The sequence below is a fragment of the Stigmatopora argus genome, chromosome 4, assembly GCF_051989625.1.
Source record: "Stigmatopora argus isolate UIUO_Sarg chromosome 4, RoL_Sarg_1.0, whole genome shotgun sequence".
NCBI lineage: Eukaryota > Metazoa > Chordata > Actinopteri > Syngnathiformes > Syngnathidae > Stigmatopora > Stigmatopora argus.
The window spans coordinates 7,284,926-7,312,833 of record NC_135390.1 but is presented as its reverse complement, the minus strand read 5'-3'; the positions used below and the strand labels follow the sequence as shown (position 1 = coordinate 7,312,833).

At 38.2% G+C, this 27,908-nt stretch overlaps 1 long non-coding RNA gene across 1 annotated transcript; it reads right to left on the bottom strand.

Annotated features, from left to right (window-relative positions):
* On the bottom strand, window positions 1-27,567 carry LOC144073326 (uncharacterized). Its single transcript, XR_013300059.1, has 4 exons — window positions 27,399-27,567; window positions 18,176-18,315; window positions 2,027-2,101; window positions 1-1,954 (listed from the first exon to the last, which is right to left on the bottom strand). It is a non-coding gene; the product is annotated as an uncharacterized LOC144073326 (long non-coding RNA).
* Window positions 27,568-27,908: the final 341 nt, after the last annotated feature.

Below are 27,908 nucleotides of genomic sequence, written 5' to 3'. Positions count from 1 at the left end.
AAATAAGTCGTAAAATTACAAGATTAAAGTCGATCCATGACTCATTTTTACATTACGATAACCAGAAGTAATTCAGGGTCCACTGACTTGTCTTGACTATACGTTCTATTTATTTAGCATCTCATTGGGAAATAAGATTTGACTTTTTGACTTTCAATTGAAAACAAAAATGATCTGATCCATCACAAACTTTTGAAGGCTATGTTTAATTCCAGCGGAATCCATGCAATCAGTTTCTTCTCAAAGGGAAATTGGTACCTCAGTTTTCTGACATTTTAATATTGTGAAACTAATTTAAAATTAAGAAGTCATATTGCACCACATTAACTCAATGAAAATGTTGTACTGAACATTATAAGCAATGTGTTTAAGTGCCTCTTTATTCATAGGACATCAGTTGCCAATTTGGTACAGTGACCGGAAGGAGGAAATGGTAAGTCATTTGCCTGTATCTGTCATTTCAAACTATACCTGTAGGTTTTGTGGTGGCAGAGTGAGTGAGAATAAGGGATTGTGGAATTATAGTACTCCCATATGTGTGATTGGCAATTCTCTTGGCCCCCAGGGTTAGAGAGTTCAGAGAAAAGCCGATTATTCCTTTCCCTTAGGTCAAACATTCATAAATAAACAAGGAGACCGCCTGAGGCACAGTGTTTTAGTATGATTAGCATATCATACAAGCTATCGACAAGGCACTTATCATATTACAGCGGAGCAAGCCACAGAGCACACAGAGGTTACATGTACAGGGCAGCTGAGCATACATCTCTGTTCATTAGAAAGGTCCTCTGGGAGAGAATAAATCATATCAGCACGAGTATGATGCCAGCACTCCGTTTGATCCTGACTCCACCGTGGATGTTAACAAGGGCCTTTCATAAACTGCAGAGGCGGTAAAATGGTAGTCTTCCTTTTGTATATTAAATTCATAATTCACCAAAAATGTTATCAATTTTTTAGCTCCAAATCATTCCCATATTTAATGGGCTAACTTGGATGTTGTTAAATATTGTAAATATATATTCCTTGGTATTTAATTACAATTTACAATTTTAGGTTGCTTCCAAAATTTGGAGGGGTTCAATTAAAGGGTGAAATTAATTAATGTACAAGGAATGGAATGTTTAGTGCAGGCAAAAGACAATGGATGGTGAAAGAAGTACACTATTCATTCATTCTTTCATTTTCTGAACTGCTTTATCCTCACTAGGGTTGCAGGGGGTGCTGGAGCCTATCCCAGCTGACTTCAGGCTAGAGGCGGGGGACACCCTGTATCAGTGGCCAGCAGATCGCAGGGCACAAGCAGACGAACAACCATTCACACTCACAACCATACCTAGGGGCATTTAGAGTGTCCCATCAGCCTAACATGCATGTCTTTGGAATGTGGGAGGAAACCAGAGTACCCAGAGAAAACCCACGCAGGCCCGGGGAGAACATGCAAACTCTATACAGGTAGAACTCAGGACCCCAGAGCTGTGATGCCAACAAGCTACCTCACTCAAGCCGCCGGGCCGCCAGAAGTATACTAACATTAAATTATGGGGATCGACTCCAATCCCACCCGCAACGCTTTGTGAGGATAAGTGGTTCAGAAAATGAATGAATGAATGAATGAATGAAAGTTTTGTTGTAGTATAACTGTTTGATTAAGCATCCGTCTTCTCAAATCTGTGACACGCTACTCAGATTTCAATTAGCCAAACTTTTCCTGTTGGTTCATCATGCCAAGAACCACTATTATTAGTAGCTAGACTCTCTGGCCAAGAGGAAGGAGCAAATGACATACACCAACAAAATCTTCATAAGCCAAAAGTGCCAGTAGCCTCAATGTTGCCGCTGCAGTCGAGCATGGCCTCTTCAAATGGGTCATATGCTGAAGCCGGATGGTGTGTAGTCACTGGTTTGAGCAGTTTATTAACCACTAACAGTCAAACCTGTAAAGACTGGCTCACTGGGGAAAATGAAGCAGATGGAGTAGGTTTGGAGTGGAATAAGTGGAATTTTGCATTCATACATTTCTTACCTTGGTCTCAGTGTGTTAGGCCAAAGCAGGGAGCAGATTGAAGGCAACGTCACATCCATATGCTCAATATTTCTCCTATAAAGGAGACAACGTTTACAGTCATTTGAAATGATTTTTTGTATACCATGTCTGCACTTATCATTACTCTTCTCCCATTGTCCATATGTTTTCAAATGCAAGTTTCTCAAAGCCCCATTCGATCTTTGATCAAACCCTTAGTCATTTTTGATATATACTCCTTCCTCGATGCAAATTAGAACTTCACACGTGGTGACAATCTGCCGCGTGCACTGTGATTTTACACGACCAATTAAGGCCCACTTGGCAGTTGTGTGAACAGTTTCATTAGAGGAGATAATATTGCAAAGTGAAATGATAAGCAATCATTATGATTAATGCAGCGACATTACATTGCCCGTTAATGAGGTGTAAATGATCTCATTATTTTTGAAAGAGTACAGATTAGATTAAAGCGGAGTGGACAGCACTCCTCTGTGTTCAGACAAGTTAGTGTTAATTAGGCCCAATCTCCAGTAGCAAATGAGCCGCAACCCTTTGGTAAACAATTAGGCTTCCATTGCCCCGGGCAAGATGGCCAAGGATAGGCAAGCTAATAGATAGATGACTGTGAAGATGGTTGTTGAGGCAGATTTCAAATTTAAATCTGTGTCAATTTTGCCAATTCTCATCTACACTTAGACAAATTATAAGGATGATGGTTTTGGATATTCAATAATTATCGAGAACATCTTTCTATTAAAAAAGAAAAAAAGGCATAAACATGGACACATTTGTTGTTTTAGTGATGCTTTTGTCTGATCAGGCTTATGACCAACCAATCAGTGGATTGACCGATACAATGACTGGCCGATAACAATGCATTCAAAGTAAGTGAAGGTTTGGATAATTGGCATACCAGACAAAACAAATTTGCAAGCAATTTAAACCTAATCCTTACAAGGTTTGCAGAGGTGCTGAAGCCTATCCAGTATATTTGGACAACACAGTAACAGTAACGCACTGGAGTGTAAGCTGCATTTTGTGGGAGATTTTATTTTATGAGACCAAGAACAAACATTATGCAGGCTGGGAGCAAAACACATACTAAAGACCCGAGTATAAAACTAAGCCTGCAAAACTTTGAAAAAAATAGGGTTTTGTGAACTGACTGTACATGCAATTGTTACATCCCAGTCGTCTATCCAGCAAGTCCCTCTGTCTATTATTTTAACCAGACAAATTGTGAACCCTTATACCTGTGAATTGTATTCCTGCATCTAATCTGCACACACATTAAACTAACATCTATGGGAAAACGTTTCCCTGTGACAACATTGATTTTACCTTGCTCTTGCTTTGTCTGACAAGATATGTTAAGGTTATTCAAGAAAAAAAAAAGTGATGCTGTAATCCTTCTGCCATAGGAGTTATGCTTTAGAAGCATAAAGCTCTTATCGGTGATTGATAACGCTTAACTCAAAAACATATAGAAGCATTAGGAATGTCAATATTTTGCTGGTGACTGAAGGTGACCCCAGGTTCCTCTGTTTGCTGTGTGTGCACGGAGGGCTTTGATGGTAAATTTGTAAGGGTGGTTATGTGGGGAGGCTATTATGGATTTGCTATCTGGCCTCAAGTGTTCGCCACTGATTATGTGATTAAATCAATAATAATTTCTGTTTGTGCTCCTTTGCTTCTCTTCTTCATCCTCCTTTTCCTGTTTAGTTGAGCAGAACAGTGGGTGGGAACACTTGCACTCTAGTGAACTAAAATAAATGCATATAATTTTACTTGATCATTTCCTTTACAAAATATTTACAGAGAAAAAACTGCTAAGACAGTTTAATAGTATCTAAACTGATTTGAACTGAGCTCGATTCCATTCAACTGGAAATAGCATCTGTCCCAGAGAGTGTACTATACAGGATTTTGGCAGATGCAGGATGGGTTACATTCTCACCCAGTGAAGGCAACACCATGATGATTGCTTTTCTCTGTATGTGCCATTTGACTGACTGGCAACCAGCTCAGTGAGGAATCACTGAAAATCCAGTGGCGTAGGCTACAATTTACATATGACCCTGAGGTGGAAAAGTGGCAAAGTTGCATTGATAGATCACCTTTGAAAATTTTGCAAAACTAATCCTAAACCCTACACCCGTTCCAGTTATCTCTATATCTTAATGAATTTTAGTGTATTCGTGTTAATTTCATACTTGGTGTGGTGGTAAAGCATGTTTGCCACTGAGCTGCACATGCTTACCAATTTTGCTGGTTGGATGTTGTCTAGACTACAGGAAATGCAAAATTAGATTTGTTTACAACCAACAGGAACTAGAACCAGAAGCTGTTACGAGATTAAAGGGTGCTACCCAGAGAGAAAATGTGTGTGGCTCAACCCCCTGACTTTGTCAACAATCGAGCCAGTCAAGGAGAGGCACATTAGAGAAACGGTGCAGAGCTACCACTGCTATCTGTGAGATAAAACCTTAAACGCAACACAGCATTCCCAACCAAGACTGCGGGTCCTGAATGAAAATCATAAGTTGTGTATTTGTACTTTATTCAATGTTGCTTTTATTTCAGTGTGTGGCTATAGCTTGCAATTTGCATATCTGTGGCCATGTGTGCTTCGAATAATTGTGTGTAACTGTGCTAACGCAGAATCCCCCAGCAGCCTCTTTAAATTCATACCCAGTAAAAATCAGCACCAGCTTGAAAACAAAACTCTGAGAAACTTCTGTAGAGCATAGACCAGCTGCATCGCTAATGAAAAAATAAATATTTTTTGATTAATTAACACCAAAATTGGTGTATCAAAGATCCCGCAAGGGAGACACGCTGCAAGTTTGATCACACGGGAAGAAGATGACACACTGCTGGAGTTGCTAACCGCCAGCTTGCTCGAGCAGAAAAAGAGAGCCAAGGAAGAAACATGGCTCCTATTATGGGGATCAAAAGAGGGGTTAGATATTTTCCACTCAGTGACCGAAGCCTGTTGACCCACGAAAAGTTGCTACAATGTTGAAGATTACAATCATTAAATTGTAGTCAGTATGTCTACTATTCTGAAGAGCAGCCTGTTTAGTTTGACATGACAACAGCATTAAGCATTAACTCATTCAATGCAAGATCTCCCAGTCAAAATCATTGACATCTAGTACTATATCACCGTCAAAGGTAGTAAATTATTTGACATTCAGATCCGTAAATCTCAAATTTTAATCTAATGCGTACGGGCCACCAATTCAGGGTGTCCCCCGACTGGTGCCCAAAGTCAACTGAGATAAGGTCCAGTCCGCTCCATGACCCTTGTGAGTATAAGCGGTTCAGAAAATGAAGGAAAGAACTTGTTCCCTAATTTGTCATGTCACTCTGTCAGACCATATCAATATAATCTGACTGATCACTAATAAAAAAAGAAAAAAAGATCACATCGTGATTCTATTTTTGTTACCAGAAGTTACTTGGATATTTTACTTAGGATATTTATGGCGACATCCTCTCTACAGATGAGGGGAGCGGGACAAATAAACATAACTTTTGTGATAATAAGTAAATGATTTTTTTTAAAAAAAAGTGTGTGCATATGTCCTGATATGTTTGCCATCTGAAACCAAGTCTGAAAATTCTAAAATGAATCTGAAAAACACTGTTATCTAAGCTTAAGAAATTAATTTGCTTCAGTAGTGGTTTCATAACCATGATTTTTTTTGTAAGTAGAAACATTTTACATGTAAAAGCTTTGATTTGTTCCAACCATTCTAAGATCCCCAATACTACACCTGAAAATGATAAAAGTATACCAAATGTGTATGAAATATGTGTGGAACACAAAAAGATGGGCACAGTCAAACTATGCTGGTGGCCACTACCCCAGTAATAGCCAATGGGAGAGCAACTCTGTCACGGCAATGTCAAAATAAAATACTCCAGGAGGCTACAAGGGGTCGGTAGAATATTTAAAATTCTGTTTCGTAACTTGTAATTTCTTTCGTACCTAGAGACAAAATGTTTCCATTGAAGATTTTTGTAACCTGAATATTTTGTATTTAGAGACATTCGTAACTAGAGTTACTAGTGTGCTTAACTTCAATCTGAATTATTTAACTTAAATGTTGTCATGTGCTCAACAGCAAAATTATTCATTGGCTGATGTAATGATCATTGTCTCACGATTGATTGTTTTTGCCAAAAATATTTGGATAAGAGACATAAATATCTGAAATTAAATATGAATCTGAATTTTCAGACTTGAACTTAAAATTTACAATTTTAATTTTTCATTAATTCATTCATCTTCCAAACCGTGCATCCTCTTAAGGGTTGCTGGACCCTATCCCAACTAACTTCGGGCGAAAGGCAGATTACACCGTAGACTGGTCGCCAGCGAACTGTAGGGCACACGAAGAGACAGATGACCATCCGTACTCACATTCATACCGCCACCAGCGGGAATCAAGCCCATACCTGCCTGCACCAAAGTCAGGCGACTGAACCTTAACGTCATCAAGCGGGCAATTTGAATTTTTTGAGTTGAATTTAAATTTGACAAAGTGAATTTGAAAAAGTAAACTTGGAATTAAACCTATTTAACAAATCATAAACCAGTGATTCACATTCAGTTTATAATGCATTGATTCAAATAAAAAATAAAATTTCAAATTACATTATTTACAAGTCAAGTAATTCAGATTCAAATTAAATCAGTCAGATTCAAGTTAAGCAATTTAGATTCATCTTAGCCTTTTCAGATTCAGTTTCTAAAGGCACAAATTATAGCCCTAATAACACATTACTACAAACTATTTGTAGTGTTGTTGATGCATTTATTGAGTTAGTCGGTATTTCAGTCATAAACACTAATGGACGACAATACTAAAGTACAATCAATTCGCAAGGGTTTGTTGCACATGAGAGATAACATTGTCTTTGTGCCACATATTAAATTCTTGTAGCAAAGACAGACTTTGCCGTATTCATCCTTAAGTATTCACTGGGCACAAACAGACATAAAGTCTGCTGACAGAGACCACAACATGCACTGTTCCTCCCCTCATAAACTGTTACCTTTCAGAGGAACTGCTCGTGATCTACACACAAATATATTAAACATCATAAATCTGCTTCATAAAGGATGTCTGGGAGATTCAATGTCTTTTTGAAAAATAAAAGAGCAGAGAGAAACCTAAATCCTTGTGATTAATGTGTTTGAACCCTCACATAGCTATGGTAACCGGGGCAGTTTGCCATGCCATTTAGAGGATTCAGGCAGTGACATAAACATATTGAAATCTAGCACCCTACTTTCTCGGTTTGAATGGATAAATATAAACATAAAAAAATGAAATATGTACTATATTTTCAAACCTATAGGCGCGGTGCACCTGAAAGGGCGCTGTATCAGATGCGGGTGTATTTTTGATCCCAGGTCCTTCCGGTGGGAAATTTGCATGTTCTCCCCAGGCTCGCGTGGGTTTTCTCCAGGTGCTCCCACATCCCAAAAAATATTTATGGAAGGCCGGTTTGCACTTTACACTTTTTATGATAATACTGGCAGTCTATTATGTTACATCACAAAATATATATTCAGTAGAAATATAACAATTAATAAAAACTATTAGTATTTGAACATCAGCTCCATCAGCACTCTAATGTTTGCTGACTTTAATTCAAGTCCTCACTACCACTCATGGAGAAGACAGAATGAAAAATGTAGTGTAAATCATAACAGCAAAGGGAAGAGAAACTTTATAGTGAGAAAATAATGTAAAATAAAAATATTAATAACGCAGTTTTGCCTTGTGTGAGCTGTGAGGGCTTATGTTACTTGGTGTTTTTTCATCTTTTCAAACAATTCAAAATAAAAAATATAATACAATATAAATATAAAATATAATAAAAAAGAATTGTGCATAACAACATCACTCAGACGCCTACATTTGCCTTTACATGTAATAAAAAAATGCCAAATGTTTTTCTCAGGTTTGTGTGTTCATTTATTTTCCAGAATGTCATGAATAAAACCCCAAACATTTCCATCGAACCTGGGAAAACTTCGCAATTAGGGAATTTGTTAATGGGTGACGTTATAAAAGAGATACACCTGTAATATCGAGAGTCACATGTACATCCTTGTGAACATTACATATGTCAGCTTTTCCTTTCAGCAAAATAAATCAAAATATGTATTTTTTTGAGAGTACAAACACCTTTAAAAAAAGTACATGTAGTACTTAGCTTTAAGGACTTAACTGTTTCCTCTTTCACCAAAAGACAAATGGTCTTCACTGCATGCCACCAAGCTCAATTAAAGGAACAGTGGAGAAGAGCATTGATTTAAAAGACAGTATTTTAAACAGCACCCAAGAGTACAGAGTCTAGCTCTCAAACCGATGACACAAATTCTTTAGGGAAATTCATTTAGTTGGTGTCTAGACGTTTTATTATCAAGCCAAAGCATCAAAGAATGTATTCTCTTACACAGTCTGAAGAATTTTAAAGGTACGTCAATGCACAAACGTCAATTGCCTGTCACAGAATTGAATAGCCAATCGCATTTGATTATTAGGTGTACAGTATGATAAATAATCACAGATATTCACTTTGATCATGTTTGCTGGGGGCACATTGGGTGAGTGATTGGCATATCTGCCTAACAGTTCAGATATTGTAGGCTCAAATGCTTATGTTGAGTTGCATTCTGTCCCTGTTTCTGTATGATTTTCTCTTGACAACTCCAGTTATTTATTCCCATATTCTAGAAGCTCCTATTGTACAATATTTAATATTCTATACGTATTAAAGGGAGATTCCGCTCATTTTAATGATTTGTTTCTAAATATATTAAACATGCTAAGAACAATTGAGTGCTGAATCTCTTAGTTATGACAAGAAACTTTTTCTTTGTGAGAGCTGCCAGGATTTTTTGGGCAGGGTGAAAATGGTCTAGGCCTAGGGTGACATCACCTAGAATTCTATCTTTCTGGCCCATCCCACAACTACTAGGAACTCTTGGCTGTCAATGGCTTTGCGCCAAGCACAATTGCAGCTTCCTCGCATACTACCGACATTAGATGCATTGTGGTTTCTCTGGGCCTGCTGAACTTCTAGCTTTACTTCCAGGTGCAGCAGCGGCAACTTCCATCATCAAAATGTATCTTCTGTCATGGAAAAACATAGAATTCGCTTAAAATTTAGCGGGCCCTTGTCAATATTGTAGTCGATCCTATGAATCCACCATCGCATGGGTTTTCTCCAGGTACTCTGGTTTCTTCCCACATTCCAAAAAATTGCATAGTAGGCTGGTTGGACACTAAATTGCCCTTAGGTATGGGTGTGACTGTGCATGGTTGTCCGTCTCCTTGTGCCCCGCGATCGGCTGGCCACCGATTTAGGGTGTCCCCCCCACCTCTGGCCGGGAGATAGCTGGGATTGGCTCCAGCACCCCCTGCGACCCTAACTGCACAGACTTCAGTGTAAACACACAAACATCTACACTCAAATCCACATTTGCCATATTTAAAATGTAAGTTTAATCTAACATGCTAGTATACTATCATAAAGCTGACCAACCCAATTCATTGGTCATAAGTCAAATATAGCACAACTACAGACAGACACATGGTAACAATGTCAGACTATGTCTGAGGGAAGTGAACCTCAACCTTAATGAAATTCATCGCATCTAAACCTAATCAACCCTAAATACAAAATACTCTATTTTGTGGTTACGTATAGCCACGCAAAAGCCACACATAGAAAGATCATTAGTTCCCTGTATTGAAAATATAGCAATGACACAATACGAAAAAGTTTGGTAAACAATTTACCTCACTGGATGCATTTGCAATACTTTATCTTAGACATTGGAATGAGTTTGCACACTCTTGAGTTCATTAGCAAAGTCCCTTGTGAGTGTGTCATGTTTTAGCAGAAAATTATAGCTTTTACAACAATTCCTCAGTCGGAATCCCATTTGGAAGTGGATTTATTTGAAAATGACAATTATTGTGTTCATTCTCCTTTTTAATGGCCCCCCTGCTGGTCTGATGAAGATGCTTGTCTATTCAGAAATATAATACTGTTGTGCAATCGTCAACTTTTTGTTAGAGGAGCAAATGAAGGCTTATCGATGTGACAACATTCAGCACTTTTGTTTTTAAGGAATAAAGAGGCACATTAGTGAAACTGCATAATCTAAAGCTTTTTCACACTTCTGTGTTGGTGTTGATCTTAGTGGAGGGCTTTTGATGCCACATTTGAGAGAAAATAAAAACAATTGAAGGCTGAATTTGTGGATAAAATGACAATGAACAAGACAAAAAACACCACTAAATGGTCACACACAGTGACTGGTGAATTATTACTTTTGGACAATTTAATAAAAAAATATATATATATAATAGTGCTATTTTGGCATATACAATAACACAAAAGCCTAGAAAAAGACAAAAAGGCATGGGGCTGGGGAAGCAGAAGAGTCAGACAGTTTGCACAGATGGTGGCCATCCTTGGTCAACATAAAAAAAAGAAGAAAAGCTAAATGAGCGTCTCTCTCTCTGTTTCAACTGATTCCTTGGCCTGAGAATGCAGACGCAGATAAAGGGGCACATGTAAAAGTGTTTAAGCAGGCAGAAGTTGTAAAGGAGGTGAAAGCAGAGTCACCATTCACTACTTGCGCAATCCTTTCTGCCTTGTTGCACTTTATTAAATTCTCTTGTTTCGCTCTGTTTATCCCCTTTTGTCAGTTGGTTCTCATGCATAACACATATTTTTTCTTTTTCATTGACAGAGGTGTGGATGAGGGTGCTGAAGTAGAAAGAATGTTTGGGTAATAATCATGCTCACAATAGTGCACCACTTTGAATCCAACTGAAAATCAATGTTGGAAAAGTCAAAGGGGCGTGGTTATTTAAAGAATGGCAATATTTCTATAGTATGGAATACAATAAAAGAATGCTAACCAAAACTTACATTTTGTGGTTCCTGATCAGGTAGATTACAGAGAGAGAGAGATTTTACACGTCAACAGGCTCGTAACATAGTAACATAAGCACATTTAAATAAACTTCGATTACTATACAGACACATTCAAAAATAAATTTAATCTAACCTTACACTAAACTTAATTCTAAATTTGTTTTATAATTTTTTACCTTTCTTGGCTCTTTTTGCCCCGCCTCCACCCTGACTTAAAAGGAACCTATTGAGGGTTGTTTGCCTTTGTCTTTCCTTCAAAATATTCCAAAAATGATGCACACAACTTGTGCGAGAAGTACTCATCTCGTGTTGGCGAGCAGGCTCTGCCACGCGTACACCACTCTCGTATTATTATTTTGTGCTTGCTTCTTTTGTACAACTTTTCATTCCACCTGCTTGCTTTGGATCCATTGTTGTTCCCTTTGTATTCTGCACTGCCTAACGGGAAAAAACACGGGAATATGCAACGCTCCGCCCAGTTCTCGTAGAGATCTTTACACAAGGGAAATGTAGCGAGAAAGACGGTGTGCTGAAATCATAAGCAAGCTCTCGCGTCGGCCACCTGGCTATCTCGTATGCTCGTATCTCAAAATGTGTCTCGTATCTCAAGGTAAATATTTGCTCGGAATTTTACTCTCAAATTGCTCGTATGTCGGGGCACTCGAATGTCAAGGTATTACTGTATTTAATTTAATTCGGTCCACTTTGGCCTTGAAAATGTGTGCCTGTGATTGGCCATTCATCACAGCAGCTCCAAAGCTATCCTAATGGATATGAAAGTGCGATCAATTGGTCAGAAAAGGGAGATTAGAGAAGGATGAGGGTCCTTATTCCTCCTATTTGACAGCCATGGCATGTCTTACAGACTCATTAGAAAGGTCGTTGATTTGTGCCAATATTTCAGCATAAAGCTTTTATTGACTTTACATGTCATTTGTTACAATATCCACCCCCCAAAAAATTGGACCATGGTCCTTTCGGTAGCAGAGTATTTAAAAAAGAAACGAAAAAGTTGAAATTTAGGACTGAGGGAAACACAATTATATCTATACTATATATCTCTTGTTCTCTCTATCTACATCTCTCTCTCTCTCTCTCTCTCTCCCTCTCTCTCTCTCTCTCTCTCAAACAACAAACAAACAAACAGGTTGAGACAGTGCCATCGTTGACCTTTGTTCTAAAAAGGTGTCTAATCTATTTTCACTTTGCTTAATTAGCAAAAGCAGAGATTATAAGAGTGCTAATGGAATACAGCTCAAAGGTGCTAATTATAAAGAAACAAACAAAAAAGCTACAAATTAAAATTTTGGTCCATTATTACGCATACAGCATTCATCATCAGAACATTGATACCTTTAGAGACATAGGTTTTACCCTATGGAAATTAACAGTACTGTCTGTGAATTACTGGTTCTGGCATTTTTTTTTTACGTGTAAGAGCCTGGTAGCATAAACGTTTACCTCTCTGGCTGATGGCTTTTCCCCACTCAAGGCTACGAGGTTTATGCAGAGAGTGATTAACCACTGCTTTACAGGATACACAAACCTGCCATGTGTGCCCTAGAGGTGGCAAATACATTTATTTCCTCTTTGACGGTGACTGTAAAAGCAGCAAGCTGCTGACCAAAACAGTGTTTCATGTCATATAATCTAGTGAGCATTTGATAGATAACATGTGGTTGTATCACAGATAAAATGTTAACAACGTCATCCTCTTGTTCTGCCATATTTTTGTTTATGTTGTATACTTTGCAGCTACAATTGGCAACCTTTGCGCCGGCAGGATTAAGGATAGAGTTGACAACAGTGTCCCTCATTTGGAAATGCAAATTACAACTCCTATATGTACTATCGACAGTTAACTACTTGTGCATCATGAAATTTGAATGGAAGCCAAGCCCGGGAAAACATGCAAACTCCACAAGAGGACCAGGACCCAGTACCCCAGAACTATGAGGCCGACGCACTAACCACTCAGCCGCCGGGGTGCCTCCAATATACTACATCTACTGAATATGTGCATTCAACAAAAGAAGACAGGTTTGGCCAGGTTGCATGACATGAAAACTGGCATTTCCCATTTTGGCCTTAGGATGGATTAATTCTCTTTCCATTATTATTCATTGTTTTTTCTTTGTATTGTTGTTATTAAAATCTGACTAAATAAAGGTTTAGAGGCATTCTGGAACGCATTGAATTCATCCTTAGTGGTTCCATTTTACTGGATAGGAACATTGGGAAATGTTGACTGAAAGTGAGGCTTGTTAAGACATGCTTAAACATTAAGCAATTATTGTCTAAATATTCGCAGCAAAAACAACAAATGAAACAACAATAAACGAAAATGTCTTCCTGTACAATGCAATGAACCCGGTGGTTGATGAACTAAGCTCCAGGTTATGCCCCCTTAACAACATCAAAGTGCCTCTTGTGCAACTAGTGTGTGGTCTGCCTCTGCAGGAAACAAATTAGCTTTCTTGACCTTGGCCTTATTCCTCCTTCCACATTTCACCCCCCACCCCTCTTCTGGCCTCTATCCGGCCACTTTAAGGGTCAGCTGAATGACAAGTCACCTCTGTTCTCCTGCACAGTTGGGAAATATTCAAACGAAAGGAGTGTGCATGTTTAGGCTTGACGTACACTGTGGGAATAAAACTTTATGAGATCTATTTAGATTTGACGTCAACTGGAAGTGGTGAGCATGAATACCAGTCATATAATTGTCTTATAATGGTGAGGGGGAAAAATACAGTAATTGTGGGAACTGAATATACAACAAGTGGGAAGAGATGTTTATCATTTTAGAAGAAAACAAGCTGAGGAGAAATCTCTTAACTTCTGAAAGAAGACAGCTAGATTAGATGTGAAGTCTTTTGCAACATGAATCCAAAAATAAAAATTGCTGTCAAACACAAACTTCAAGTTGAGGTATTTTGTCTGTGGTTTCATATCACGCACACTACTACTCCTAAAATAAAATGTTGACATATCTTCTTACAATAACTGTACAAGTTGTCAGAAAGAATACTATTTTGTTGTCATAGGCTCTCTGAGTGGTCTCTGTCAGAGTCCAAAACAAATGATCCCTGGCGATTGTGGCAGGGGATTTCTTTTTACAATGTATTTTGGTTATAAACACAACGGAAAAGTCTAATTTTCCCAGAAGATGTGAAAGCACGCTCGCGTGCATCAATGTTATACGTATATAGTACCTGGGAGCTAAACAAAAAGGGTGTTCCTGAGTGGAAAGTACCTGCACTTTATTAATGCCAGTGCTCTACACTAATCTCCAAGGGCTCCTTTATCTAGTTGTGAGCTTTTCCATCATAATGGGAGAAATACAGCATCAATAACACTGGTAAAGACCTTTCTGTCTTCTGGCTGGCTCACATCATTTACCAGGTCCATAGGAAGTAAACATGTGTGCTTCATACATACAAAAATGTAAAACCAAAATTCCTTCAAAATTATTATGGAAAAAAAATGAATAAGATAAATTGTTGTCAAATGATTGAGGGAATGGGAGAGTTTTAATCATTCTCAATGGCCACACAGTAAAAAAAATATGGTAGTTGCAGGAATTTTATTTAGAAATGTCATTATTAGTAATAGGCCGCCTGATGATGTGGAGCACATGTGTCAAAGTGGCGGCCAGGGGGCCAAATCTGGCCCGCCGCATCATTTTGTGTGGCCCGGGAAAGTAAATCATGAGTGCCGACTTTATGTTTTAGGATCAAATTAAAATGAAAAGTATAGATGTATATTAAATTTCCCTTTTAAATCAATAATTGTAATTTTTTAATATTTTTTTTCTGTTTTTAGTTTAAAAATCATTTTGTAAAATCTAAAAATATATATAAAAAAGCTAAAATAAACATTGTTTTAGATCTATAAAAAACTGAATATTCAGGGCTTTTAATCCAGTTCTTTTAATCCATTTAGAAAAAATAAGTATATTATAATAAATATTATATCTAAAATGGTCCGGCCCACGTGAAATCAAGTTGACGTTAAAGCGGCCCGCGAACCAACCCGATTCTGACACCCCTGGTGTAGAGGTTCACGAAACTAACTTCGGTGGGGGCAGGCGTGGGCTCGATTCCCGCTTTTGGAAGTATGATTGTGAGTGCGGATCAGCGGATGGGATCTCAGTGTGTGCCCTGTGGCTGACTGGTGACCAGACTAGGGTGTAATCTGCTTTTCGCCTGAAGTCAGACGGGATAGAGTCCAGCAACCCCCGCAACCCTTACAAGGATGCAGGGTATGGAAGATGGATGGATTATTAGTACTTCTACCTTAAAAGCACACTTGAAGATGCTGAATTAAGAGGTACTCCAAAATGTTGACATATTTCAGAAGGAGTAATCATAATTGTAGTACAAATTTACATTATATTACTATAATTTCTTGATGTCAGAGTGCACCTGACAATTAGCCACATTGCCCGAATTTGTTAAATTGTTTATATTAATTAGTTATTATAAAGAATAATTGTGTAAAAGAGCATGTTAATAAATTAACAAATAATAATATAGAAGAAAAATATAAATATATTTTTAAAATAATTAATATTAATCATATTAAGAACTTCTATAGTGGAACACAAATAATACAAATTCAGGGCTCTTGTTGTTTCCCACGAATTTGTTCCTATTAATTTTACAGTATGATTCAGCTGCCGTTCTGGGAATGGTTGACAAAACAGACATACAGTAAAGTGACTCAGGGCCATGGTTTTGGCTGTGTACCAAATTGACCATATCCTTATGACTGAACGCTAGCTTAAGCCAAGGCAATTTCCTCCTCTTCCTGCAGGCAAACATGTAAAAATGATTATAGAGTGTGCTTTGAGTAAGGTTCAATAAATATGGCTTTCTGACAGCTAACCCTACTGGATAATAGTTAACATAGTTGTTACAACTGAATTTAGACCTCAGTTTGATTTTTCTGCTATTACTCATAATGATATACTGTCTACAAATAATAGGTCCATGGCATGGACTGCAGATTATTTGACATACAGTGTAGTGCATCACTTCTATACTCATAGGAATTCACTTTCTTTTTCTATCCTTTTCTGCTTGTGGTAGGTTCTGAGCTGCAGACAAGCTTGAGATTATCCTAACTCACAGTGGTCTGTAGTGATATAAACAACACTTAAACTCACATTTCAACCTATGAACAGATTAAAATCTTTCATTAACTGTAAAGAGGCCTAAAATACATGTTTTAGATATAACCAAAGATAACCTTAAAGTAGTCAATTCTCAAAAAAGGTGTAAGACGATGCCGAACACATTTTTTAGGTCACAATTCATGTGGTTATACAAAAACAAGTATAAACATATTGATGATGAGATTCTGAAAATTACATCACAACATATCTGCTGTCTTTGTTTGACATTGCATACCATCCACAACAAAGCAATTTGGTGCACACTTTGTAGATATTTCTTGTGTATGGAATGTTATCCTACAAATTAGTATTATCCTGATAGCCAATGGTTAGACAAATGGTACCAATGGATTAGATCTCCGCTTAGTTGAAGACCAACTGTTTATGCTTATGGTTAGCCACTACTAGTAATGATTTTGTGTAGCTTCATAGCTCTGCAAGCAAGGCAGTTGGATCTAATTTATCCATTTGTCTTACAGTACCTAAAGAGTCTAGCCTAGGGTACTCGGACATTTGGTCGCCGGACGTTTGGTCGCCGGACGTTTGGTCGCATGGACGTTTGGTCGCCCGGACGTTTGGTCGCCGGACGTTTGGTAACATGACAGAGAGTTTAATGTTGAAACCGGCTCTCAAAATTATATTCATGAGAGAGAGAGTTTAATATCTAAATATCTACTGTTGAAACCAGCTCTCAAAATTATATTCACCCGGGCGACCAAACGTCCGGCGACCAAACGTCCGGGCGACCAAACGTCCGGGCGACCAAACGTCCGGCGACCAAACGTCCGGCGACCAAACATCCGGCGACCAAACGTCCGGTCACGCTAACCTAGAGGTAAGATCGGGCCGAAAAAAATTCTAATTTTGTTTAAATTGTTTGTAGAAACTGTTATTTTTTGTAATTGACAGTGATAATCTCATCAGTGCATTTTCCATAGTTTTCATTTAATCAATTCGATTTTTACTTTACTCAGAGAGAATGGAGGAGAAAGGAAAATGGAAGCAAATCGGATGAGATTTTGAGTACCTGGTATACTACAATGCCTTCATTTCTGAAATTAAGAAAGATGGAAAGAATACTTGAAAAACAAAAGGAAGCCTGCAGGCTCTTAAAGTGTTGTAATAGCTTCTCAAAATAAATTTCATTGTATTAGCATGGATATTTTAATTAGTAGTTAGGAAAGATCTTTTATCAAGTTGACACTGATCTCTCTATCTGATCTACACAAAAGCACATATTACAGCAATCACCTGAAATTCTACTGCACAGGTAAGGGTGTAAAAGACAAATTGTGGTTGTATTCAATAACAGCATTTCCCCTGTTATTGACTACAACCACAATTTGTCTTTTACACTTACTACCAAAAAAAGCACAACAAACTAACAAAGAAAAAAACATGAGACAAAACTATTGTCCCATTTCATTAAATTTTTGATTGGATTTCCTGGAGGTAACGGTATTAATTAATTTGTCTAAGGGGGACACATACAATGGGGGATTGGGACACATCCTTTAATAACAAGCACATCCTACAACTTTTGCTTCATGTCCTGAAAAGCTACTTCATTTTATGCTATGGCAACTGTGAAAAAAAAATCAGGGATTTAAAGCGAGCACAATTGCCAGGTATTAGTTTATCATAAAATAATTTTGATAATTACAATTGACTTGTTTCATATTTTGTAAGTAAATTGGAATTTTAGTCATCCTTTTATAAATAAATATGAAGTAAATATCAAATTAAATGACATTCCCTGAGCAATATAGAAAATATATTTAGAGCAAGAATGTGTTAAAGAAATAATTATGATATAATAAAACTACAGATGTGTTGTGAAACAATTACACACATTTCTATGTACTCCTACTGTTCTATAACAAAAGGAACTTGTAAGATGTCCTCTCCCTTTATATAGCTTGGTATGTGTACTGCGGTTATTATCCCATCTCCCCCTTTTTCTACCCTAGCTCCCTTCCATTGTTAGTCACCTTGTTTATTGGCTGCAGCAGCTGCAGCATACTGGACATCATCTGAAACTGCAAACGACAGGATGCAATAAGCTGGAGAATAGCAGCAATCTGAGAGAAGTTCTCCATTCACCAGCACTCTTTAACTCCGTCTTCTTATCCTGAGAAGAAAATAAAAAAATCAATATGGGCTCACAGGACCTGATAAAATTGTAGCATCTAGAGAGCTGTAATTCTGAATATAGTAAATTTTTCCCATCATAAATAAATAATAGTGGCCTGTATAACTTAACAAACCTGTCTGAATAATTGTTTATTACCCTCAAGCATTTGCGTTCTTTAGTTTTGAATATTTTTCCTTAACTTATTTTATCTATTTATGTTCATAATGTCCTATATTTGCAATTGTAAATTGGACAAGTAAAAAATAAAAACAAATGTAAATCAAAATAAAACCTGTTATTAGTGGGTGTCCCTACCTATTATCCTCTTACTCATGGTCTCATGGCCAGGTATTTATAATCTTTCATGACATTATACCTAATTTCTATCAACATTGTGGATTCATCCACTGATCCATTCATTCATTTTCCGAGCTGCTTATCTTCATGATGGATGCAAGGATGGTGGAGTCTAATCAAGACAGCCACGAGGAAACAGTTTCCCAGCCAATTACAGTCAACCAAATGCATGTAAATAAAAATGAACAGGATTAGCAATGAATGTTTGAAATATCATATCTGCATTGTAACATTTGAACAAATTAATAATTATACTTCTTTGAGTAATTCTTTCCAAATGGTTAACATCAAAGTTGCCTTTAATTTCTTCACTGTACAGACGCTCCCCTACTCACGAACATTCAACTTACGAACAACGGTACATACGAACATGTCTGCAAATTGCGTTTAAGTCCAAAAATGTTCGCAAGTCCAATTTTGTATTTCGCGCCTTTTTCGGAGTAGTACTTCTTTCCGCCGCTAATACCGACGCCTGGCGCTGTGAGAGCTCAGCTCACCCAGCATCTACCTTCTTCTTCGTTGCAATGCGGAAGTGCGTGAATGTATCTCCAGTGTGCAAAGAACCTTTTTCATTTGTATCATTAAATATCTCATGCATCCAATATTGAATATGGTTGGTAAAAAGCTAAAGGCTTCTATTGAGGGAGTTGCAAGGAAGAGGCAAGCCATTTCATTTGAAACGAGTGGCAATAATAACGAAGCTTGATGCGCGTGAGAGTGGTGAGCGTTTCACGGGCATTGAATCGTTCGACCGTCAGTACCATTTATAAACAGAAAGATCGACCAGCAGGACCCAAATATTGAACGTTGCACAAAGTTTGCAAATCAATTGAATGATGCCATACAGTGCTACCGCATCATTTATGATGAAAAAAAAGAAGAAAACTGTGCAATCGTCATTAGGTCGCTTCTTTTGGCCAGTTTCTAATACATAAATCTCTCTCTCTCTCTCTGCAGTACTGTACATATTCTCTCCATTTTATTAAATGTTTTTTTTTTCAGTTCAAACCAATGCGTGTTACTTATACAAGCCTTAAACATACAAATGCACTTATATAAACCTTCAATATACTTATATCGGCCTTAAACATAAATTATAATACAAAATATAGCACTGAATCAACTTACAAACAAATTCAACTTATGAACAATCGCTCGGAACCAATTGCGTTCGTAAGTAGGGGAGCGTCTGTAATCTTGATCAGGTCTTCACCTATTGCGTGCTGAACTACAAACACACCCATTCTAATTCAATTACATTAATGCCATCGACAGTTGAACCGCACAGCTCATGTTATACCCTCATTGGCCCTCTTGGCACCTTGTGAACTTTAAGGATTAGTCATTGGGATTGGCAGTTGAAGTCCATAGTTGAGGTGTGTAATTGCTACCACACAGTTTGACCCAAAACAAACAAATTATAGATTGTGGTGAGGGTGAAATTGATGAAGTGAATGTTTTTTTTAGGTAAGAAACTCTGCCCATTTTCATTTAAGTGCTGTCAGTGCAACAGAAATTCATGATAGAAGCAGCGACACTTCATTTTGAGTCATCTCTTTGGAAAGTAATTTTAGTAAAGCCTCTGCTCCACCTGTGGAGGTCAAGACACATTGACTCATCATGTCTATTCATGATAACATGCCCCGCTTGACCATCACTGGCTGTGGATGATCCCGTGACATTGCTTGGCCAATCCGTGCTGCGAGGAATTTATATATCTTGAATTTGAAAAAAAAACATATATTATTTTACACTATAGTAGGGTTTGGTGAATGCGCATATGAAACTGGTGGGGTTTGGTAACTCCAACAAGGTTAAGAACCACTGCCTTAGTACAACAAAATTGAAGATTAAATCTTGTTCATGTCTCATTTAAATCTCCGAGAAGTGAAAGAACATCAATTAAAACCCAAGTGGTATTATCAGTGTTTTTTTTTTCTTTTTTTTGTGTTACTTTTCAGATGTGTCTTGTGAGAAATTAGCTTCTCATAGTTCAATGACACAAGTTTTCACAAATGTCTCACAGCTGTCCCTTTTCCTGATTTGACCAATAAACATGTTTGAGAATTTGTGCCAAAATTCATTATGTCACAAATTGATATCCTTACTTGGAATCACTGTCTCAAGATAAGATTTGGATGAGCTGCCTATTTGTCTCAAGATTGTCCCATAGCTACCACTTTTTTTTAAAATCTCTCCAAGAGATAGATGTTGTGCAGATTTCAAACATATCCTATATCATACCTGTTTTATTTAAACAATATAAAAATATAATTGATTCCAGACAAATTGTCTTTTTTTTTTTACTAATCCAACAAAACTATTTACTACAAATCTAGATCAATTAAATTGTGGACTTCTTTGGCTGAATGATTGGTCTAAATGATTTAAAATGTTACAACTTAATTTACAAAATCAGCAAAAAAAACACCATGTTAATGATAATAGTTCTAGTGCAGGGGTAGCCAAGTCCGGTCCTCGAGAGCCCCTATCCTGTCTGTTTTCCATATCTCCCTCCTATACCACACCTGAATCAAATGATCAACTCATCAGCAAGGTGTCCAGAAGCTTGATAACGATCCCGATTATTTGATTCATGTGTGTTGGTGGAGGGAGACATGGAAAATAGACTGGATAGAGGCTCTCGAGGACTGGACTTGGCCACCTCTGTTCTATTGTACTCTGATGCCTCACTCCACTGTTTACTATACCTTTCTTTTAATGTTTAATGATTACAAATGATGATAAAAATAACTGCAACCAGCGTGTGTGTGTGTGTGTGTTTGTGTGTGTGTGTGTGTGTGTGTGTGTGTGTGTGTGTGTGTGTGTGTGTGTGTGTGTGTGTGTGGCTGCACATGTGTCAAGGATCAGCTTAAAAGAAACTCACCACCTGGGCTGACCCTTGTTGTACACTAATCTCCTATTGACCTGGGTAAGACACCCAAACAGCCTTGAGACATTTAAAATCATCCATAACAAAGGCAATGTGTTCTATTAAAAGATATGTGATCCGAATCAGTAGTCTAATCTTTTTTAAAAGCTAGCTACATAGATAAGTGATGGATGGACGGATGGACGGACGGACAGATGGACGGACAGACGGATGGACCGACAGACAGACAAATCTTCACATCTTGAGTTGTATCTGCCAGAGACAAAACTCTTCCTGTCTGTTTCAGTATGCATACATTTTAATCGCTTTCAAAACCAAAAGGATTCCAATTAGAAAGGCCAAGAGTCAATCCAATTGGAAAACAGTTGGCAGTCTCGTGTTTAAAACCTTAAGAAAAGATTACAGATGGACCATCGCGTGCATATTCGCAATGTGTCGAGTTAAAAGCATCACTCTGGAACTATTTGCCTAAGTGTTTCTGTCAGAGTTGCACAGTGGCCAATTAATTGAAGGTCTTTACAATATGGTGCCGAGCAGTTCAGTGAATCAGCCATAAAGCCCCTAAAGACGAGCAACAGTGCAGGAGAGCAAGCTTTAAACACAAGAGCGAAGATTAGGATTACTCTACTTAAAGGAGAAATAAACAACCAGCTAAGCGACAAAATAAACAAGAAAACATTGTTAAGAGTTACAGTGTATTATTTCAATGTCGGTTTTATAATATAAATGCTTCTTTTGGCATAACTCTCCTCTTTAATAACCTCCGGGCGCATTACTTTTATATGGCCAAGTGTGCACAATTTACAGCAGTTGGCTTTTGAAGTGTTGCAAATCCCTATCACACATGATCGAGGAATGTTTTACCACGCATCCACACCAGCTACCCTAAAAACACACACACACTCATGTGGGTTTCCTTTTGAAAGGCTCCTTAATCACACCTAAAATATCGACTGATCAATGACACATATGAGGAAGGGCTGTAGAATTCTAACAGAACTACGTTGCCTTTATTTCGGTCCATTTTTATCATTGGTAATATTTCACTCAATGTTAACAGGCTCAAAGCTCCTTTGAGGTATTAATTAAATACTAAATATTGATCGATATGTTATCAAGGCAGGGCAGTTGCTTCACAGGCTATTGATCCTGGCTGTGATTTATCATCATATTTAAGAAAAATCATTTTGGGTGATTATGCGGCGTAATTGATTTTTAGAAGAGGTGTAATTCTCTCTTTGTTGTTGTTACTTGATTCTTTTTTTTAATTGAATGTGTTTTGTTTGGCTGCAGCAGATGCAAACATTCTGATATGCTTGGTCTTGCTCACCCCTTGAGCCCCCTACCATCCCAGCCCTGACCAATGAGGCAGTCTTGTGTAAGTGCACGATACTACCCTTGTCACTGGGAATAATGGTTTCTGGGATTACCTCTTTAATCACAACAAAGATTAACAGATTGCATGAGAATAGTTATTAGCAAACATCTTGCACCCATCAAATCAATAAGATGATTTGTAATCAGGATGTCGGTTGCACCGTACAGGGAGTTGTGCCCCTCAAAGTGTGAGATGCTGGCAATCAGAGGCTACGGTGTCACGATTACCTCTCCTCAAAATAATTGCAGGTGCTCTTCCGCAGTTATCTGGCAGTGCTCCAAAACACACAACAGCCTGGAAGCGACGTAAGACATTACCAAAGCAGAATGCATGCAAAGCATTGATCAGGGATTCGGTTGGTGTGATTTCTAAGCGGGTCACCAAAAATTAGCCACTGTAAGAAAATTGAGGAATACAGAAATCCTTCTGCAATCTCTCTAATGCCACATTAGAATTGTAATTTGCAGTACTCCAAATTGTTTGTGATATCGTAACAGTAATATTTAAAACAACCAAACACATTAGTGCGTTAAAAAAAAAAATCGGAACTCTTAAGTATAATTTCAATGCTAAATGCAATTTTGAAACAACGTATTGTTTTATTCTTGTTAAGTTTGTGGGAGTTTCTGTAATTTTCTGTCAAAATCTCACTTTTCTAAGCGGATCTTGAAAAAAAATGAATGAGATAAGCAGGTCAAAAATGCAAAGACATTGTTAAAAATAAAAATAATAAACTATGCAAAATAGGCTACATAAGATAATGTCTGATGAGTTGAAATCTGACCCCAAAATATTTATTTAAATAGGCTTTAAACAATCATTTATTCATTTAAAACCACTTATCCTCAGAATGCTCATGGGTGGGAGGCTGGACCCTATCCCAGCTAACTATGGGCACCAGGTAGTGAACAGCCTGAATTGGTGCCCAGCCAATTGCATGGGCACACGGAGGCAGACAACCATTCACTGTCACTCTTATACCTAGGGACAATTTAGAGTGTTCAATCAGCCTACCATGCATGTCTTTGAATGTGGGAGGAAACCGGAGTACCTGAGGAGAACATGCAAACTCTGAAGATGAACCAGGGATCGAAACCTCAACCTTAGAACTGCGAGGCCGACACACTAACCACTCATCCATCAGGCCACTAGGCTTTAAACAATCAGCAAATTATAGCCTTTAATTTCCCATATTCAGAACACACATCATATAATCCATGCTCAGCATCCTTACACTTACAAAAACCCAGTTCAACACTGTCATTGAGCTATGCACTTACCGGGATTAAGAAAGGCAAACAGTGCCAAAACAATGACAGTATAAAGTAACTGATGCTGTTTAAAAATGCAAAGGCTTCTATTGAACAGACAGTGTGCTACACATATCAGAGGACCACATAAGTCAGCAGTCCTCTGTTGTCATGGCTTGCGAGAATATGCTCACTGCACATAGACATTTCCATGCATGTACGTATCAAGGATATTTAACTCTAGTGTAAACTTTAAATTGCATCTCTGTTTGGCATCACAAAGTGAGTATAATCATTCAATCATGTCATTTCTGTTAGAAACAGGTAGGCCCAGCTCCCCTGACACAAACAACTTGACACAGAGTCACTGCTAAAATGGCTAATATCTTTCCAAGGTCAAACCTGACAAGGAATTCCAATGAGATTAAGTGTCATCAGTGTGGTGTTAGTCTTTTTCTTCTCATTGCTCTTGGAAATGGCATTCAAGCTGCAGATGACCAAGGCCTTAGAGCTAGGCAAGTTGCAGAGGTATAGAATAAAACGACAGCCAATTTGAGCACATCTCTTTATTCTATATTATAAAACAAGATAAAAAATGAACGGTCCCTGACAGTGTAGTGATTCATTTCCTTGACTCTGGCTGCAGACAATATGGGATTGAATCCCATACAGTGGTGAGTGTGGATGGTTGTTTGTCTCTGATTGTGCCGTACGACTGACTGGCAACCAGTTTAGGGTGTAGTCTGCCTTTTGCCGGAATGAGATGGGATAAGCTCCAGCACCCCATGACCTTGATAGGGATAAGTGGTGTTGAAAAAGGATTGATGGGCTAAAACATATTTCACTATGTATATATATATATATATATATATATATATATATATATATATATATATATATATATATATATATATATATGTTGAGCATGCGTGTTTATCATTTTTTAGTTGAGGTACAAGATAAAAAGGCCAACCAGCCAACCAACTGTTTAAGTCTGTATCTGTTTCTTTTCTTAAATATTTCGCTTGAGATTCAGTTCTGCGTCTTTTAACCATTCACAAACAATCATTTTTCTTGCAAGTACACAGAGGATAAATCCTGCTCTGAGTTGGCACTGCCTGAATGATTTAAACTTAGTCCTTAATGCTGGCAGCTTGTTTAGCAATCATGACAGAATTTGGGACATGATTTCAGTCAGGATGATCACCTTATTGCTAAGTGCCAATCTTGTCAGTGTGTCAAGCAGCATTTGGTGCAGAGCATTTGACACTAAATTTGACACATTTGCCTTTGGTGGCAACAAAGAAAAAAAATTCAGTGCCTCTTAAGTGCCAACTCGATGTTCCAGCTTCTAACTTAATTACAGTAGGCAAAGAAATACGTTGATTCAATTCATTTCAATTAGTTCTGATTGAACCAGTCAGATCAAATTTTGCTTATCTCAAGGTGGGAACAATCTGTCACCTTTTATTTCCACTGAAATAATAAATGTGTCCGAAATCCACTGTTCAAAGAGGAAACACCAGCAGATGATATTACACCTCCTGATCTTTGACACATCTTTTGCATCTTTAAGACCTCAACCTTCAAGACATTCTCACGGGCATTTGAGACATCTAGTAAAGTAGTACAACTACATCTCATCTCATCTCTTCCTACGCTTAGCCAAGGTCGGGTCACGGAGGTAGCATCTTCAGCAGGAAAGCGCTGACTTCCCTCTCCCTAGCCACTTCATCCAGGAGGATGCCAAGGCGTTCCCAGGCAAGGTCTTCAGACATAGTCTGAGGTGGCTCCGTGGCTTCCTCTCAGTGTGACATGCCAGGAACACCTGACCAGGGAGACATCCAGAACTCCACCCATGTCCGAGTTTTTGCTTCAGAGACCACCAGAGGCACATGTCGCTTTGTCAGCCATTACCCATCAATCTAGTCTTCCAGGGTGAACCCCAATGTACAGGCACCGATTACATAGATATGCCCACATCGTCTTGGCGCCTCTCACCCTGAGCGACTCCAGGGTGGAAGAGTGTCCAACACCTGTAAAGAGGAGGCACCAGAGCCCAAACTGTGCGTAAAGGTGAGGCCAACTACATCGAGCCAGAACTTCTTAACCTCAGGCACTCATTCAGGCTCTTTCCCAAATCATGTCCACTATATGTAATGTGGAACTACTAGTATCTATTTTTTACTAGGTCATGAACTGACTAGCTCACCACATTTTTTTCAACCAGCATACCATGCATGTTTAGGAGGAAAACGGCATACCCAGAGTAAACTCACACAAGACCGGGGAGAACATGCAAACTTCACACAGGAAGGCCGTAACTCATCTGGGATAGAACCCTCGCTCTTACGTGGAGCTATGAGACCAACACACAAAACACTTGTCCAATGGGTGACCCTTTCCTTTGCCAATAATTCAAAAATCATCTCATGTATGATAAAATGACCACACACAGACATAAAATATCAGGTTGGGAGCTGGTCTCCTATAGTTTCTACTTCAACCTGCAGAGCTGCTAATTTCTTAGTAAACCTAATTTTATCTTCCCTTTGTAGTCAGCTTGTAGTTCCAAACACTTTCACACGTTTACCTCCCTGATTTTCAAATAAACCAATTTCTTCTTCCACCAGGCTAAGAACCAGAAGCAGATCACTAAATTTAAAGGGAGTGTAAAGGTGGGTGATCATGATCTGCAAATGTATCTCATAACAATCAAGCCCCAGGCAGTGTAAAATTCCTTCTTTCAAATGCAACTGATTGCAATGTTCATTAAATCACTAACTAGCCGTTTGGCCGACCTGACACCACAACACGCCTGCTCTTAAATTCGCACTAGTGGTTATATTATTATTATCAACATAAATCTGTACCAAAAGTTTTGCATTTTCCTAAATGTTTTTTCAAATGACATGTGAAACACAAACATTATAACACAATTAATAACACAATCATTCCAAAGCGGACTTTGCTTACACTGTCTGGAGCTTCCAAAAGGTTTACCGTATCAGCTGTGTGTGCATGCGCGCATGCGCCATGGCACCAGTCACGCAATACGTCTCATCATCAATGTTCACTGACTAATCAATCTCTGCATTGGTATTTCGAGCATGATGACAAACATATATATATATATATATATATATATATATATATATATATATATATATATATATATATATATATATATATATGAATTTACCTTTGGTTTCTTCTTCACCTCCCACCTCGGGTCTGTATCCTGAGTGGAGGAGAAACGATTTGACGCAAAATGATGCGCAGGAGAAAGAAGAGGCTACTCTAGGGATGTGAGCCGCTGCTTTTTCAGTTGCACAGCAAAAGTAGACCGATTTACCTATAGCACAACACTTTTAAAGGAGGCGAAAATGGGTAAAAATGTTTGTTTGGGTGATTACACGTTTACTCCGACTCTCTCTCTCCCTCCCTTCACTCCTGCATCCTTGTTTCCGACCCCCACCTCACCGGAGTGGAGCCTCTGCGATAGGGGTCCGATTATGCTGCAGCCTGCTTAAAGCTTTGGAATTTGAAAATTTAAAAAAATGCTCTTTATGTTTAAAGTTTACAGTATTTTTTTACAACACAACCCGATATACACATAAAGTAAGAAACTAAACTTAATGTCATGTGAAAACTCCCATATTATCTCGGATGAGCCCAGCCTCTCCCTCACGATCATTTTCTACTGCTACAC